Source organism: Equus asinus, chromosome 25 (assembly GCF_041296235.1).
Source record: "Equus asinus isolate D_3611 breed Donkey chromosome 25, EquAss-T2T_v2, whole genome shotgun sequence".
NCBI classification, from domain to species: domain Eukaryota; kingdom Metazoa; phylum Chordata; class Mammalia; order Perissodactyla; family Equidae; genus Equus; species Equus asinus.
The window spans coordinates 11,920,043-11,939,127 of NC_091814.1; positions in this window are offsets into that span (position 1 = coordinate 11,920,043).

The following is a 19,085-nucleotide window of genomic DNA, read 5'->3' on the forward strand; positions in this document are numbered from 1 at the left end:
AGGGGAAGAGATCTGGGAGTGAAATTTCCATTTATTCACTTTTATATAGGTCTCTGTAAGGCCTAAGAATTCAAAAGCAAGATTCGACCCTTGGCTTTTTCCAGGGACTCGAAAGAGGCATACAAAGGAGAGAAACTCAGTGATCATCCAGATCTTCTGGAGTCACTGAGACACATCCCCACTAGTCCAGCCTCCTGAACTGTCACTAGGTCGTGGGTGCCTGTTTGGGGAAAAGAACTGGTGTTTCTGTCCAGGTTGAGAGGAAAGCGTTTGGGACGCACCAAGCAATGGGAGGGCAAAGAGAATGTGTCAGCAACTGAGGGAATGAACTTTCCATCGGTACACGCTAGATATGGACCAGAGACAAGAAACTGGATGAATTTCTGATATTTTTCTACAGAGATAGTTTATGCAGTTGTCAAGAGCCTACTTCAAAATTAGGCTTTTTCAAATCTGGTATTTGGATTTGAGTGTCAAAACCTGAGTGCTGCCTGACATAAACCTCCTACGTGAGCCTTTGCTCTGGGTGTCCTTTTTGTTCATTGATTATATCTTCCAAAAAGAACACTGAGAACATCTATTTTGGAACCATTTTATCCAAGTTTTTCCAGTGACTCTTTCTGATCTGAGCTAGTGTGCCAAGCTGCTGGGAAGCACTGGTGTCTCAGTGGTAGTGTTCTCGCCTCCCATGCTGGAGATCCAGATTCAATTCCCGGCACAATGCAGTGTGTACAACAATCTTACTCTGAACACTCTATTGCTCAGGCAGTTTAGGTGGTTTCAAGGTTCTGACCTCCAGGAACAGCCTCGAGATAAATTGGGGAAAATAGGAACTAAAACTTCTCAGGTTACTCCCAAGCAGAAGACATCAAGGCACTTGCGTGTACAGGGACTTTGCAGAGACTATGTTTTTGAAGTGGTGTGACTGATGGGTCTCTGCGGTTTTGCATATGTGGGCCTAAAATCAGCGCTACTTTTATCCTTTCTCCTGTTGGAGCCCTGGAATCCAAAGAGTCATCTGGTCACAGATTTGCACCCTGGATCTTGGACAGACCCCTGGGCCGTGTCTCACTGTGGAGTGGGGATCAAGAAATGAAATTGCTGAAAATCCCCTGTGGAGAAGGAGTAGTGAGGGGCCCAGGGAAGGGAGAGACGTGTGGGGGAGAATCCACAGGGAGATGAGGGGAATTGGGTAGACCGGCCTCAAGCTTTCCAGGGGAGGTAGGACTCAGTCGTTTGCTGGTCTTGGTAAAGCTAAGGATGAGCTCCAAGTGGAGAGCAGCACGTACAAGAAAATCATTTTTAGCACCCCTGCTTGTTTTACACTCCACCAGGGAAATCTTCTGTTTAGGGGATCATTTGTATGTTTAAGAATAAGCAGCACTGAGGGGAGGCCGTGACAATCACTAGCTCTGGAGGTTTGGAGGAGGAGACTCTGGAAGACGAAGGCCCAGGGATCATCTGGTTTGTCCACACTGTTTTCATCAACTATTCTCCTCAGCAAAGCTTATGTGGGTCCCAGATATCAAATCGCAGCTGCCACATTGGCGGGTTGAGGAAGCGTCACTGCTAATTTCTTTCTCGAAGGGATAAGAAGTGACTGACCCAGAGCCATGAGAGGGAGATGGAAGAGCAGACTTAAAATGCTTCTCTCCATCTTGTCCTCTCTCTGCTACCTCTGAACCTCAATCTTCCACACACACCAGTTCCAAATGGCCTTCAATCCCTATGGAGGTTTATAACTGTTCGTAATTCCTGTAGGCCGGGTTTCCTTCTGGCTTCTAGTGTTGATTTGGGGGAGCTGGTCAGCAGCTCAAACTAGTTCAACATCCTGGATCATTTCTCTGCTCTTGGTATTAAGGTAAAGTCGGCCTCATAAAATGACTTAAGAAGTGTTCCCTTGGCTTCTATTTCCTGGAAGCGATTGTAGAGAACTGGTATCATTTCTTCCTTAAATGTTTGGTAGAATTCACCAGAGAAACCATCTAAGTCTGGTGCTTTGTCTCAGAAGGTTACTAATTGTTGACACAATTTATTTAATAGATATAGGCCTATTTAGATTATCAATTTCTCTTTGTGTGAATTGTGGTAAATTGTGTCTTTCAAGGATTTGGTCCATTTCATCTAAGTTATCAAATTTGTGAGCAGAGAGTTGTTGATAACATTCCTTTGTTATCGTTTAATGTCCATGAGATCAGTACTGAGGGTCCTTCTTTCAGTCCTGCTGTCAGTAATTTGTATCTTCTCTCTTTTTCTCTTGCTCAGCCAGCCTAGAGGTTTATCAATTTTATTGATCATTTCAAAGAACTAACTTTTGGTTTCACTGATTTTTCTCCCCATTAACTTCCTGTTTTCAATTTTGTTGATTTCTGCTCTAGTTTTCATTATTTCATTTCTTATACTTACTTTGGATTTAATTCATTCTTCTCTTTTGTTTCTTTACTCGTTTTCCTTTTTTGGAGTTTCCTAAAGTGGAAGCTTAGATTATTGACTTCAGATCTTTCTTCTTTGCTAACATATGCTTTCAGTGCCACGAACTTCTAAGCATTACTTTTGTTGCATGCCACACATTTTTATAAATTGTAATTTCATGTTCATTGAGCTCAAAATAATTAATTTCTCTTGAGAATTTTCTTTGACCCATGTGGCATTTGGAGTGTTGTATAATCTCCAAAGTTTGGAGTTCTCCCACTATCTTTCTGTTATTGATTTCAGGCTTAATTCCATTGTGACCTGAGAGCATGTATTGTATGATATCTCTTCTTCGAAATTTGTTGAGATGTGTTTTATGGTCCAGAACGTGGTCAATCTTGGTGAACATTCTGTGTAAGTTTGAAAAGAATGTGTATTCTGCTGTTGTAGGATGAAGTAACGTATAAATGTCTGGGCGATCCTGCTGATTGATGGTGCTATTCAACTCACTATATCCTCACTGATTTTCTGGCCATTGGCTTTGTCAATTACTGATAGATAGGTGTTGAAGTCTTCAACTACAATAATGAATTTATCTATTTCTCTTTGCAGTTCTATCACTTTTTGCCTCACATATTTTGATGTTCTGCTGTTAGGTGCCTGTTCATCAAATATTGTTACATCTTTTGGAGAGCTGACCCCTTTCTCATTGTGTAATGCCCCTCTCTATTCCTGATCATTTTTCTTGCTCTGATGTCTGCTCTGTCTGAAGTTAATATAACTAACACTCCAGTTTTCTTTTGATTAATATTAGCAGGGTATATCTTTCTCTACGTCTTTACTTTTAATTTATCTGTGTCTTTATATTTAAGGTGAGTTCCTTACTTGTAATACGGTGTTGGAGGAGAGGTCTATGGATACCATGGACTGCCAGAAAGATGAGCACATGGATCCTAGGGCAAATTAATCCTCAAGTATTGCTGGAGGAAAACATGATAAAACCGAGGCTGTCCTACTTTGGGCACATCATGAGAAGGCAGGATTCTTTGTAAAAGACAATAATGCTGGGAAAAGAAGAAGGCAGCAGGAAAAGAGGAAGAGAAAATATGCTATGGATTCACTCCATGAAGGAAGCCATAGGCATGAGTCTACAGGAGCTGAGTAGGGCTGTTGAGGACAGCACATTAAGGACAATACTCATTCACAGAGTAGCCAGGAGTCGGAACTGACTTGTTGGCATGTAACACACACAAGTTTCATACAGGCAATGTATAGTTGGGTCTTGTTTTCCACTCTAATGGTCTCTGCTTTTTAAGAGACATCTTTTAGACCATTCACATTTGAAGTGGTGATTTATATATTTGGATCGATATCTACCATATTTCCAACTGTTTCTGTCGTGGGACAGAGAGGCAACTGACCTTAAAAGAATAACACCGGAATATCATAAACAACTTCATGCCAATAAAATCAATGACACGAAACAGACAATTTGTTGACAGACATAAACTACCAAAGCTTACTCAAGAAGAAATAGAAAAGAAAAATAGTCCTATATTTATTAAAGAGATTAGATTTGCTGTGAAAAGCTCTCCCAAAAAGAAAATTCCAGGGCCAGCTTATTTCGTTGGTGAAATCTATCAAACATGCAATGAATAAATAATAACAATTCTATGCAAACCCTTCCAAAACTAGAAGAAGAAGAAATACTTCCCAATTCATTCTTTGAGGCTGGCGTTTTGTTAATACCAAAGCACACAAAGGGATTACAAGAAAAGAAAACTAAAGATCAATATTCCTCATAAACATAGATGCAAAAGTTCTAAATGAAATTTTAGCAAATTGAACCCAACTATATATAAAAAGGATAATGGCTCATGTGTAACGGGGGTTTATCTCAAGAATGCAAGGTTGGTTTAACATTTAAAAATCAATCACATTCATTGATTGACATATTGAAAAACAAAAAAAAATTACATATCTATCATTATATATACATATATAATCATTTCAACAAATGCAGAAGAAGCAGTTGACAAATTACAACATCCACTCCTAGTGAAAGTTTTCAGCAAACTAAGAAGACAAGGGAAATGCCTCAACCTGATAAAGGATATCTATGAAAAACCTACAGTTAATATGTTACTTAACTGTAAAAGACTAAATGCTATCTGTCTAAGATTAGGAAGAACACAGGGATGAATGCTGATTAACTACAAACACTCCATCATAACTGAAAGAAGAAATCTTCTATAACTTCCAGATCAGTTATATTTTCTTCCTTTGGTTTCTTAAAAATAAAATGAAACCAAAAAAAAAAAATCAAAACATGGGATCACTGGTACATAGTTGGACATTTCTTATAACACTTGCAGTAATGTGACTGGATATTAAAAGCTCTTGCTAGAAGCATGTGCAAAAGATAGTCTACTGTGAGCTAAACAATCAGCATATCTGTCTAAGGTCCATGAATCTGATGAAGCTGGATCCAGTCCCCTGCTGTGGTGTCACCACTGTTAGTTAAATCACCATCAAAATCATCAAGTAACCAGTTTTCCAGATGCTGGTTGCTAATATGGTCCTAATTTATTCTGGGGAATGTTGAAAGTCAACAGTGGTACAGTTAGAAGTGGAAACAAAACACAAAATAATAACAATAATAATAGCTTTCTCAGAGCTGTACTGTGTGACCAGCATAGTTACTCAGTCGTTCACCATGTAATAATTTATTTAGTCCACATAACAATCCTGAGATAGTATAGGTTATGAAGATCTCTAGTTGCAGAGAAGAACACAGAGGCACTGTCAGGTTGAGCCCTGTGATGGTGAGAGGCAGCACTCAGACCCAGGCAGTGTGCCTCAGAGCCCTTGCTCTTGGTCATTATGCTCAGTGGTAGCTGGGAAGACTTCACTAAGATTTGCATCCCCTCCAGCTTGCTCATCCTCCAAGATTTTAAAGAGAAAAAGAAGCTTAAAAGTAAGGCCTACAAAACACTCAGAACTGAGACTGCTGGGAAGATGGCTGCATAGGAGGACTCTGAACTCACCTCCTCCCACGGACTCAACAGACTTACAACTACTCTTGTAACAATTACCGCTGAGAGAGAACTGAAAACTATGTAAGAAGAACCCCCACAACAAGGGACAGTACTGACTGAGGTGGAAGGGACAGAAATTCCATTCTGCAGAAGAAAAAGCCACATTCTAGCTGTGGCACTTCATGACCAGGAGCAATCTTAATGTACAAAGCTTTTCCTTGAGGAGTGGGGGATCTGAGTGGAAGAGCTTTACCACAATAAGCAGCTTTTGGACTCAGCACAACTGAGACGAGTGTCATAATATCTTGCTTTGCTGGCTGTTAACAACAATGAGGAATACCTCCCCCCAAAATTATTGGACATAAAGGAAAGAAAAGCCTGCTCTTGAAGGGTCCACACACAAATTCACCCATTTCAGAAAGCAATGTAAAATCACCAGAAAGAAAGGGGCAGAGTCCTTTGGTGGAAAGAGATTTACTTGATAGGCTCTGGGCATGTCTTGGTGAGAGGCGAGACCTCCCCAGGACCACCTCCCCAGGAAATGAGTCATTGGTGGCAGCCATTGTTGTGACCTCATACAGGAATGCTGACACAGCTGCTGGAAGACCCCATTGGGGTTCTTCCCCTGGCCTGTTAGCACAATCCGTATCAAAGTGCCAAGGACATTTTTCACAGAAATAGAAAAAAAAATCCTAAAATTTAAATAGACCCCATAAGACCCTGAATAGCCAAAGTAATCCTGAGAAAAAAGAACAAAGCTAGGGGCCGGCCCAGTGACATAGTGGTTAAGTTCCCATGCTCCACTTTGGCAGCTCAAGGTTTGCTGGTTCGGATCCTGGGCTGTGACCCACACACCGGACCTATACATCGCTCATCAAGCCAAGCTTGGCAGCATCCAACATAGAAGAAGTAGAAGGACTTACAATTAGGATATACAACTATGTACTGGGGCTTTGGGGAGAAAAAAAAACAAGAGAAAGATTGGAAACAGATGTTAGCTCAGGGCCGATCTTTCTCACCAAAACAAACAAACAAAAAACCCCAAAAAACAAAGGTAGAGGTCACAGTCCTTGATTTCAAAATATACTACAAAGCTATAGTAATCAAAACAGTATGATACTGGCACAAAAACAGACACACAGATCAATGGAACAAAACTGAGAGCCCAGAAATAAACCCACACATCTATGGACAGCTAATTTTTAGTAAGGGAGCCAAGAACATACCATAGAGAAAAGAAAGTCTCTTCAATAAATGATGTTGGGAAAACAGGACAGCCACATGCAAAAGAATGAAAGTAGGCCATTATCTTTCAGCATACACAAGAATTAAAGCAAAATGGATTAAAGATTTGAATGTAAGACCTGAAACCATAAAAATTATAGAAGAAAACATAAACAGTATGCTCTTCAACATTGGTCTTAGCAGCAGATTTTCAAGTCACATGTCTGACCAGGCAAGGGAAAAAAATAGAAAAAATAAACAAATGGGACTACATCAAACTAAAAAGCTTCTGCACAGCAAAGGAAACCACCAACAAAACAAAAGAAAACCTAACAATTAGGAGAAGATATTTTCAAATTATATATCTGATAAGGGGTTAAAATCCAAAATATATAAAGAACTCATACATCTCAACAACAACAAAACTAACAACCCAATTAAAAAATAGGCAAAAGATCTGAAGAGATGTTTTTCCAAAGATGGCCAGGAGGCACATGAAAAGATGTTCAACATCAATAATTATTAGGGAAATGCAAATCAAAACTACAATGAGATACCGCCTCACACCCATCAGAACGGCTGTAATTAACAAGAAAAGAAATAATAAGTCTTGGAGAGGATATGGAGAAAAGGGAACTCTGATACACTGGTGGTGGGAGTGCAAACTGGTCCAGCCACTATAAAAAACAGTATGGAGATTCCTCAAAAAATGAAGAATAGAGCAATCATAAGATCCAGCTATTCCACTGCTGGGTATTTATCCAAAGAACATGACAACGTGAATGCATGAAGATATATGCATCTCTATGTTCATTGTGGCATTATTCACAATAGCCAAGACTTTGAAGCAACCTAGGTGCCCATCAAGGGACGAATGGATAAAGAACATGTGGTACATATACAGAATGGAATACTACTCATTCATAAAAAAAAGATGAAATCTTGGCATTTGCGACAATGTGGATGGACCTTGACGGTATTACACTAAGTGAAATAAGTCAGAGGGAGAAAGTCAAACACTGTATGATCTTGCTCACTAATAGAAGATAAACCAATAACAAACAAACACATAGAGACACATTGGATTGGTGGTTACCAGAGGGGAAGGGGGGAGGGAGAAAGGGGTATTTAGGCATGTGTGTATAGTGATGGATGGTAACCAGCCTTTGAGTGGTGAACATGATGTAATCTATAAAGAAACTGAAATATAATTATGTACACCTGAAGTTTATATAAAGTTAAACATATGTTACCTCAATAAACAATAAAAATTAAAAATAAAAACGTACTCAAGGCCAACTCCAGTGTCCTAGTGGTTAAGTTTCCACTTCAACAACTGGCTTGGGTTCTTGGCTGTGGACCTACATCACTGATAAAGGCCATGCTGTGCTGGCGGCCCACATATGAAGAAATAGAGGAAGACTGGCATAGACGTTAGCTCAGGGCGAATCTTCTTCAGGAAAAAAAAAAAAAAACCCACTCAGAACTAATTAGTGAAATAGAGAAGAAGAGGAGAATGAGCAAACAAAACCACTTAGTCTTCCCCAGAATCAAACTCCAGGCTCCAGGGATGATGCAATCACATCTCCTAACCAGAAGAGTTTATGTGCCTTGATTCTTCTTTTTTAATTTTTTTGAGGTGTGGTTGACATACAACATATATTAACTTCAGATGTACGACATAATGATCTGATACTGGTATATGTTGCAAAATGATCACCAGACATAGTTAGAGAATTTTTTCTTGTCATGAGAACTTTTAAGATCCACTCTTTTAGCAACTTTCAAATATGCAATATAGTGTTGTTAACCACAGTCACCATGTTGTACATTACATCTTTGTGACATTTATTTTGTAGCTAGGAGTTTGTACCTTTCAATTCCCTTCACCACTTCACCCACCTGCACTCCTCTGGCAACTGCCAATCTGTTCTCTGTATCTAAGAGCTTGGATTTGGGTTTTTGTTGTTGTTGTTGTTGTTTATTTGTTTTTAGATTTCACATGTAAGTGAGGTTATATCATATTTGTGTTTTTTGTCTGACTTATTTCACTTAGCAGAATGCCCTCAAAGTCCATCCATGTTGCTGGAAATGGCAAGATTTCATCACTTTTTCTGTCTGAATAATATTCCATTGTACATATATATCACATTTCCTTTAACCATCATCTGTCGATGGACACTAAGGTGGTTGCCTTATCTTGGCTATTGTAAATAAGACCTCAATTAATACAGGGTTGCATATATCTTTTTGATTTAGTGTTTTCATTATTTAAGATAAATACCCAGAAGCAGAATTCCTGGATCCTATGGGAGCTACAGTTTTAATTTTTTGAGGAAACTCCATACTGTTTTCCATAGTGGCTGCACCAATTTATGTTCCCACCAACAGTGCACAAGGGTTCTCTTCTCTCTACATCCTCAGCAACACTTGCTATTTCTTGTCTTTTTCATAATAGCTATTCTAACTGGTGTGAAGTGATAGCTCATTGTAATTTTGATTTGCATTTCCTTGATAATTAGTGATGTGGAGCATCTTTTCAAATACCTGCAGGCCATCCATATGCCCTTTTCAGAAAAATGTCTGTTCAGGTCCTCTGCCCATTTTTAAATCAGATTGTTTGTCTTTTTTTTGTTCAGTTTTTATATATTTTGGATATTAGCCCCTTATCAGAGATATGATTTGCAAATATTTTCTCCCATTCAGTAGGTTGCCTTCTCATTTTGTTGATGGTTTCCTTTGCTGTGCAGAAGTTTTTTAGTTTGATGTAGTCCCATCTGTTTATTTTTACTTTTGTTGCCTTTGCTTTAGGTGTTGAATCCAAAAAAATCATCTCTAAGACCGATGTCAAGGTCTTGATTTTTCTTAATGGTCTGAACAAGGGAGTTGCCGAGAGGGGCCCACAGGAGAAGGTGACAGTGCCTTGTGTTCAAAGTGCAGAGGGGACAGCTGAGTACTCCTGCCTTCTTGACTTACAGCAGGTGGGATCGTTCCTGGACTGACAGGGTGCGGGAGGGAGGTAGTACCGTCAAAATGAGTCCAAATCATGTTTTCCAAAGTTCATTAATGAGCATAGCATTTTCACATTTAGTTATATCCATGTGCCTGTATCATTGGCTACCTAATACTTTCGTTGCATTGATTTACACTTTTATGTAGAAAATTCATTTTTAAAATTAATTGTGTATCACTACCACAACAGAAACACCAGGATGAATTGCCAAAGCAGGACACAACTATAAAATTAGACAAAAGGGAGAAAAAAACAGTGTTGTTAGAGTTAATAAGCAGAGTTCATGAGCTTCCACAAGCATTCCCTGAGGCCTGGGCAGCGGCAGCCTTTAGAGCAGCCTAGAGCAATGCTGCGGCTGCAGTGATCGATATAAGAAAATCCTCATTATGCCCAGTTTACCACTGCCCCAAAGAAGCCAGGGCATGGAATGGTTCTTTACCCACCAAGGGGAAACACTACAGGCCCCCTCTCAGTCAAAGCTCAGGAAGCATCTAGAGATGAGTACAGACTCAGGAGCTGCTGGCACTGGGGATCAAATAAATGGGCTAATATGAATCTCACGTCAAGCGAGAAGTCAGAAACTTGAAACAAAACTTCTCACATGTAATTGTCTGGGTGAAAGAGCTAGATCTGCATTGTCTAAACAGTATTCACCAGACACGTGTGGCAATTAAGTGCTTGAAATGTGGCTAGTGCGGAGAAACAGTTATTTATTTATTTATTTACTTAATTTTAAGTAATTTGAATTTTGATAGCCACATGTAGCTAGTGGCTACAGTATACGACAGCACATGTTAGAGAATAACCAGTATACCATAAAATCATCTGCTTTCTTTCCTTGTGGCAATAAACAAATTTAATCTCGCACTTAATAACAATTCTGAATGGCTTTCTCCACCTGCTTAGATACAGTCGAATGTCAGTTCAGTCCCGGGGGCCATCTCTTCTGCTGCCTTTGCCTCCTCATTGGATTGGAAGCCTCAGCCAGTGCTGATCTCACAGATGGGGTCTTGGCTGTCTCGGCTGGTCACAGAGCTCCACCCAAGTGATGGCTTCACGCCTTCCCTCCCAAGTTTGACTGATATCGCTGTAGCACTGTGTTGGCCCAAATGTTGTGCACTGAGGAGTCTCTGTGTTTTTGAAGGCATGGGGCAAGTGAGTGAATCCAGGCTCTGGTTGTCGGGAGACCACAAAGAGCTCTGCAATCTTTGTGTGGATTAGGTGATGTAGGAGTAAGACGGTCACGTCAGCAACTGCGGGACGCGGGTAGAAGATTTGTCTCATCCCGAGGACACTGTGTTTGATTCCCAAGAACGGCATTTTACTGACTTTTGCAAAGCTAATTTCTCTACTGCACAGACAAGACTTCAGTATAAGAATGAGAGTCCCAGAAACAATGGCCTTAGAGGACAGGTAGGGAAAAAGTTTTGAGGTAGGACTTGAACGGTGATGGAGAGGTCTTGACCCTCAATGGGAGCCAAACGGCCGAGCCCAGGGAAGCTCTGGCACCTCAGGGGCTCCGATCTGGACGCTATTACCCTTCATCCCCAAGTCCCTCTTGAGAGCAAAAGAGCATCCTGGAGCAAAGCAAAAGCACAACAGGTTTCCCAGTTACACCAGAAGCAGAGGGTGAGACACAACTGTTACAGGCTCTTAACATCAGCCCTGATATCAGTTGCCCCACATTGAACCCAGGGTATACGGGTTAAAACTAAAACCCACCACCCCCTTTCCTGCTTCTCTAGCTACACTCACATGTAAATACCTGTTTCTTTAACCTTGGACTCCTTGAGCTTTACAACTAAATGGGAGTTATAAATTGTTAAAAGCCCAGGTGGCCTGGAGTTGGAGGCACACTAAAGTTCAGCTAATCATGTGTCCTTGAAGTTTGCCGGGAAAGCTGCTGTCTCAAGAATATCAAGGAGCAGAGACTTCCCAGACCTCAACTCCTTGACTCCCGGTGAAGGATGCCCACCTGCCACCCTCCTATCACGCCCCCTGCCCCCCACCCCTTGCTGCAAGCAGCCTCTCAAGGCCAAACGCAGGCTGGTAAAAAAGCACCGACCTGCACGAGCTACATGCGCCCCCTCCCCTACCCAAAACCCCAAATAAAAATCCCTACCCATTCCTCAACGGGGAGCTAGCAATTTTTAAGTCATGAGCCCTTGCTTTGCTCCCTGTGCCTGGCATAGTAAAAGCTTTCCTCTCCACGCAAGACTCTGTTCTCGTTATTTGGATTGGCATCGGGTTCAGGGACCGAACTTTCGGTTACACAAGGACCAGAATGGAGGAGCAAAGAGGTTTAGACACACAGAGAATTGCAACAGACTTGTTAACTATATACCAACGGGCAACTGGCTTTATTTAAAGACTGAGAAAGACCTGTCTTCCAACGGTTCAAGGGCTAAATTTTCCGTGGAAGAGTGTCCACCTATGACTGTGCTTTAAAGCCCCCATCATGTGTATACAGATGTTAATATTAAAATTATGTTTAAATGGTAGTAGTAAATGAGAGAGACTTTGAGTTATCTCACGTTTACTCATAACAATTGGAAACAGTTATTAGAATGTTGTTATTAAAGAAAGACAAAACAGAATTTGTAAAAGACACAGAAGAGAGGAAAAAGAAAAAAATAAAGACAGCTTGGGAATGGGGAACGGTATTTTTCTTTTCCTGGATGAGCAGAAAGGCATCAAATGGCTCGTCTGACGGCTTGTTCTGGTTAAGCTGACAAATTCATCAGGTGAACAATTTTGGCTATTAGTAGATGCTCCAAAAATTCTTGAAGGCCTGGCTGAGGAATGAGTGGGGCGACTTTCTTTGTGTAATACCTGCCAGTGTCTTTCCTTTGGCACCTCTGAGTTAGTTAAGCCTAATTACGCTATTTTCCTCATCAGGATTTCTCAGTCTCATCTCTCCCTATTTTGGGTTGTAATTATTCATAAAAGAGCAGTGTTGACCATGAACACTTCAATCTCTCTTTGACACAATTAACAGTTGGATATCAGCTTAAAGTAACACTTGTGAGCAACATTTAGGTAATCAGATATTAGACAGTGAAGGAAAGTCAAAAACCTGAGGACAGCAAGAAGATCAAAATAAATATTTTGACCTTACTTTGCATCCCAGCGTAGGTCAAACCAGAAGAATAAGTATCAACATCACTTTAGCAAAAACCAAGAGACTTCCAACATTCATTATTGAGGCATAATAAAGGACGAAACATGTACAGTTCAAACCTTTACCGACATAAACCGACCTGAATAACTACTGATGTAGCTCAGGCCATGCTGAGGTGTAGAACGTTTCCAGACCCCAGAAAGCTTCCTCATGACTCTTTCCACGCAAGAGCTCACAGAGTCATCTCCACTCTCACCACCTGCTGACTTCTATCAATAAATGTTAGTTTTTCCTGCCTTTTATTTTGATATAGATGGAAGCATAAAGTATGTACTGGCTTTTTTGTGGGAGAGGGGCATAAGTCTGACTTCTTTCATTCAACATTACGTCTTTGAAATTTATCGGTGTTTTTCATGTAGTTCTTTGTTTCTGTGTGTGTTCCTTGTATGAATATATCTCAACATATTTATTTATTCTGCTGTTGTTGGGCACATGGGTTATTTCCAGTTTAGGATATTTTGAATTGGTATGAACATTCTTTTATATGTCTTTTGGTGGACATACACATTTCTCTAGGGCAGCCCATTCTAATGGAAATATTATACCAGTCACAGGAATTTTAAATTTCTAGTAGATACATTTTAAAAAGTAAACTGAAAGAGGTGAAATCAATTTTACTAATATTTTATGAGACCTACTATATGCCAAAAATATTACCATTGCAACATGTGACACTAGCAACATTTCAAGTGTTCAATGGCTACATGCAGCTACCATATTGGACGGCACAGGACTAAGGTATAGAGCTAAAAGTAGAATTTCTGGGCCACAGCACATAACTGTGTATGTATGACCCTTAGTTGATACTTCCAAAAATTTTTCCAACATTGTTGAACTTATTTATACTCTTACCAGAAATGAATGAGAGTTTCCAGGGCTCCCCAGCCTGTCAACATTTGGAATGGTCAGTCCAAATGTTGGACTGACATTTTTGGGGGGCAGGTTTACTGAGGTGAGAGTTACATACAGTAAAGTTCACCAACATTAGATTACACTACATATTTTTCAATGATATCATTTCTTTGCAAAGCTGGATTTTGGTGGTTGCTGTGATAAAAAGAAAGTACCATGCAAAAAAATCCATGTCAAATAGGAAATGAAGGTGGTAATCTGAGAAGCTGTGTAGTGCACAACACCAAGGTATACGATTTTGAAATGTCAGAACACTGAAAACAACAAACCGCTCTATTGGGCTTTTGCAGAGAGTCAAGAGAACCCATAAGAACATCCACAGTGCCAGCCACATACCCACAAAGTATGGAAATCTATGGGAACTCAGCAAACAGCAGCATTCCCCAAGTAAAGTGATACTTTTGTTGTCAGTCAATATATCAGGACTTCAGTGCAAACAGGAAAGAAAGAGAGAAAGAGAATTTGCAGGCAAAGATTGATCATTAATTAAATGAATTTAATATTAATCAAATGTCTAAAGTTAACTATATATCTTGAAACTATAACTTAAGCTGACACAAGTTGGAACATGAGAATTTTGGAATCATATATTGGTAAATATGGAATCATAGAGCATATCTAAAAATATTTACCGAAAATTGTAAGTGAAACAATTAAGCCCCTCTGGTTTCTAGAATTACAAGAATTTGCCCACTTTTAGAAATATTGTCTGGTATATTTAATCTACTTGAACACATGAATTTAAAATTTTATCAATTGAAATACTTGTATATTCTCTCCAGAGGAAGATAAAGTATTCTGATTTGTTTCTGAGGAAATATATTCGCAAAAGAGAAAAATTCCATCGATCTACCGGGCATTCTAAAGGAACTAACTGTGGTAAGTAACATTATTTAAGGTGGGAACAGAGGAAATTATACCTATTAACAATGCTTACTGGTGAGGGAAACAAAAGGGAATAATTTTGCAACATGAGGTCCTTGAAGGACCCTCACTGCTAAAAATTGGAGTAATTCCATGATACCCTTTTGAGGCACACAAGACATTATCTTTTCCAGGGTATATACCTGTGCATGAAGTCATTGTTCTTTATCCATTTTATTAAGGGCTGAAGTTGCTTACAGTTCTGGAAATTATTAAATCTTGATTTGTATAGTTGTCAGAAGTGCTCATGTTGCTGCTTTAATTGCTTGTTTGTAATATGAATGTCTTTCCTCTCCTTTCTGTAATCTGACTTAAACAATCCTTAAAGGACATTAATTTTTTTTTTAAGCTATTTAGAAACTTGAGTATACCAGTCAAAGTAAGTTCCTCTTTGCATGCTAGAAATTCAGTTTTCTTACTGTGCTAAGACCCCCTTTAATTGTAGAAATTGATTAAAGCTGAGAGTTCCTGTGGAGGGACCATGTGTATTCAGATGATCCTTATTTATAAATATTCCACTTTTTGCAGAAATTGACAACATCGCGCCCATAAAGTTCTCTCACCGGAGAGGCAAGATGTGAACAACTTCTCATTGCGACAGTCTCAAGTACCAGGAAAGAATCCACAGCACAACAGGCAATCAAAAAAGATTCACAGGGGCACCCCCGTGGTCTAGCGGTTAAGTTTGTGCAGTCCTCTTCAGCGGCCTGGGGTTCGCTGGTTTGAATCCTGGGCGTGGACCTACACACCGCTCATCAGGCCATGCTGAGGTGGCGTCCCACGTAGAAGAACTACACGGACCTACAACTAGGATATACAACTATGTACTGGGTCTTTGGGGAGAAAAAACAAAAGAGGAAGATTGGCAACAGATGTTAGCTCAGGGCCAATCTTCCTCACAAAAACAAAAAACAAAAAACTCTCAGACTGGATTAGCTGTCTTCTACTACCTAACAGGAAAAGGATCCCTGTGAACCACTATTAGCTGTCCAACATATGCAGTAGAATATCTCTGTGTAATGTTCAAACATCCTTCTGTTGTGTCTCCCCCTTTGTTAAGTCAGAAGGGCACCACTCCCCTTATTAGAGTATCACAGATAGATGTACAGAAAGATTGTGGTGTTGGCAAGTAAATGAAGAAAGGGACATTGACAGAGTTGGAAAATAAATTGGAATGTAATTTGGTACCCCTTCAGTGGAAGGCAAATTTGCAGGATATACTAAAATTAGAAGCATGTAAACACTACAATATAGTAATTGCACTTGGGGTGGTCCACACTCTAGAAATACCTGCATAAGTAGCCAAAGATATTTGAACAAGAATGAGGGTTGCATCATTACTTGTAATCATAAAACCATGAAACCAACTTAATTTAAAAAGCAATATGAGGTGCCGGCCTGGTGGAACACCGGTCAAGTTCCCACATTCCACTTCGGCTGCCTGGGGTTCGCTGGTTCAGATGCCGGGTTCGGACATGGCACCGCTTGGCAAGCCATGCTGTGGCAGGTGTCCCACATATAAAGTAGTAAAGTGGAGGAAGATGGGCATGGATGTTAGCTCAGGGCCAGTCTTCTTCAGCAAAAAGAGGAGGATTAACAGCAGATGTTAGCTAATCTTCCTCAAAAAAAAAGAGAAAGAATTGCTAGCTCTCCATTGAAAAGTGGACAGGGGTTTTTAAAGGTTGGGGAATGTGGCTGCTTGTAGGGAGGGGGGTCTGTGGCCTTGCTGGTCAGCACTTTCTCACTGGCCTGTGTTTGGGGCTGCTTGCATGGGGGAGGAGGAGATAAGAGATTCTGCAGATAAGTGTACTTAGTTTTCTGTCTCCATGGTGGATGGTGGATTCTGGTGCCAGGAAGACAAGGAGTTGGGGTCTGGGAAGCTTTAGTTTCTCGACATTCTCTGCATATTATCAGTTTCCCTGTAATAAACTTCAAGGACTTGTGATTAGCCACAACTTTAGCAGGAGCCCAGCTTGACACTAACCCAGCTTTAACAATTTGTAACTTCTTTGCAGTTGTAAAGCTCAGGGAGTCAAAGGTTAAAGAAACAGATATTTACATACGAGTGTAACTAAAGAGGCAGGGGAAGGGGTGAGTGCTTTTAGTTTTAACTCTATATATGCTTGGTTCAATGTAGGGGAACTGATATCGGGGCCAGTATTAACTAAAAGCCTGTAACAAATCCAATACTAAGGGCCCAGACCCTTCAGGAATGAAGGTTTTGGTCACCTCACCTGGTAAAAAGCAACAACCAGCTGAGGTGCTTGCCAAGGGCAAAGGGAATATGGAATGGGCAGGTGGAAGAAGATAATTATAAATACCAGCTATCACCATGTGGCCAGTTACAGAAACAAGGACTATAACTGTCATGAGAATTTCTTCCTTATCATGTAACATAAGACGTAGTGACTTTCTAACACAGTATCCAAGTTTTGTTCGCTTTATATCACAGTATTTAAGTTATAGGATATCAAAGGGAAGAGTAATATCATCCAAGAACTATGCATCCTTTTCTGGGGAAAAGAGTTAGTGCTTTTCAGCTGTGTGCAGGATAGTTGTATCACGTTAGGCAAGAGTATGACCTTGTTATTGCCTTTATTCTGAAATTAAGTATGGTTTTAGGAGACATATATGGGTGTCAAATTGACAAGGGGTGGACTTGTGATGGTTACTTTCATGTGTCAACTTGACTGGGCCATGGTGCCCAGATATTTGGTCAAACATTTTTCTGGGTGTTTCTGTGAAGGTGTTTTTTGGATGAGATTAAAATTTAAATCAAAGAACTTTGGGTGAAGCAGGTTGCCCTCCATAATATGAGTAGGCGTCATCAAATCAGCTGGAGGTCTGAATAGAACAGGAAGACTGGCCTCTTCTAGTAAGAGGGAACTCTCCAGCACCTTGCCTTTGGATTTCATCTCCACCATCAGCTGTCCTGGCTCTCCAGCCTGCTGGCCTGCACTGCAGAATTTGGACTTCCCAGGCTTCATAATTGTGTGAGTCAATTCTTTATTACATAGATAGATAGGTCCAATTAGATCTGTTTCTCTGGAGAATGCTGACTACTACTCTTTCTTCCTTTCTTTCCTTCTTTCCTTCCCTTCTTCCTTCCTTCCTTCCTTCCTTCCTTCCTCCCTCCCTCCTTCCCTCCCTTCCTTCCTTCACCTTATATTCTCGTTTCATGCATGTTATACCTTTTGTAATTGCCCCACAGCTCTTGGATATTCTGTTCTAGTTTTTCCTTCATTTTTTCTTTCCTTTTCATTTTGAGGAGTTTCTATTGATGTATCTTCAAGCTCATTAATGCTTTCCTGGGCCATATCTACTCCACTGATTAGCCCATCAAAGGCGTTCTTCTTTTCTGTTTCTGATTTATATCACTTCCTTTTGATTCTTTCTTAGACTTTCCATCTCTCCGCTTAAATTACCCATCTGGTCTTGTATGTTGTCCACTTTTTCCATCAGAGCCCTTATGACATTCAGCATAGTTATTTTAAATTCCTGGCCTGAGAATTCCAAGTTTCTGTCATATCTGAGTCTGGTTCTGATACTCGCTTTGCCTCTTCATACTGTCTTTCTTGCATTTTAGCATGTCCTGTAATTTTTTTGTTGAAAGCTGGAAATGATGTATTGGGTAAAAGGAACCAAGGTATATAGGCCTTTAGTGTGAGGTATTATGGTTATCTAGCTAGGAGTTAGGCTGTGTACTGTTTGCTGTAGCTGTAGGTGTCAGAGACTTAAATTTCCTCTAGTCTCCTTGTTTTTGCCTTCCCAGTTGTCTTTGGGTTTTCCTAGAGACTGCTTTAAACGAGTCTGAGCCTTGTCATTCTTTCCATGGCTGTCCCCCATTATTATACAGGAGCCCTAATGATATGGTGGTAAGGTGTTGGGGAAGGGAAGTGCGCTGTAGTCCTATATGAGGTCTTGATCTTTTAGTGGCCTGTGCCCCTGGACTGTGATCTTCACAAGAGCTTCTCAAGTTTTTTACCCCCTTATGTGAAATGGAATGGCTACAGGGGGCTGGAATTGGGTATTTCCTTCCCCTACACTGGTTAGGCTCTGGAAAACTACTTTTCCTTGAGGGCAGCCTTTTAAGAAGGACAGAATGTACTGGGCATATTCGTAAATGGTTACTTTCCCTTCCACCTCCGGAAGCAAGAGGGGGTTTTTCTCTGATCCTCACCCTGACAGTCTCTTGAGAGTCCTAGAGATAAAACTCATGAAAGTATGGGAGCCTCCCTAAAGCTGGGCCCCCAGGAGTTTTTACCTCTCAAGCCATCCCCACTCAGCTCCAGCAAGTGGTCAATTGCCCTTTAAGTGTTAATACCCAATGCTGCTGGCTCTAGTGATGTGGTTTCTGATCCAGGCACTTTGTGATTCCTTG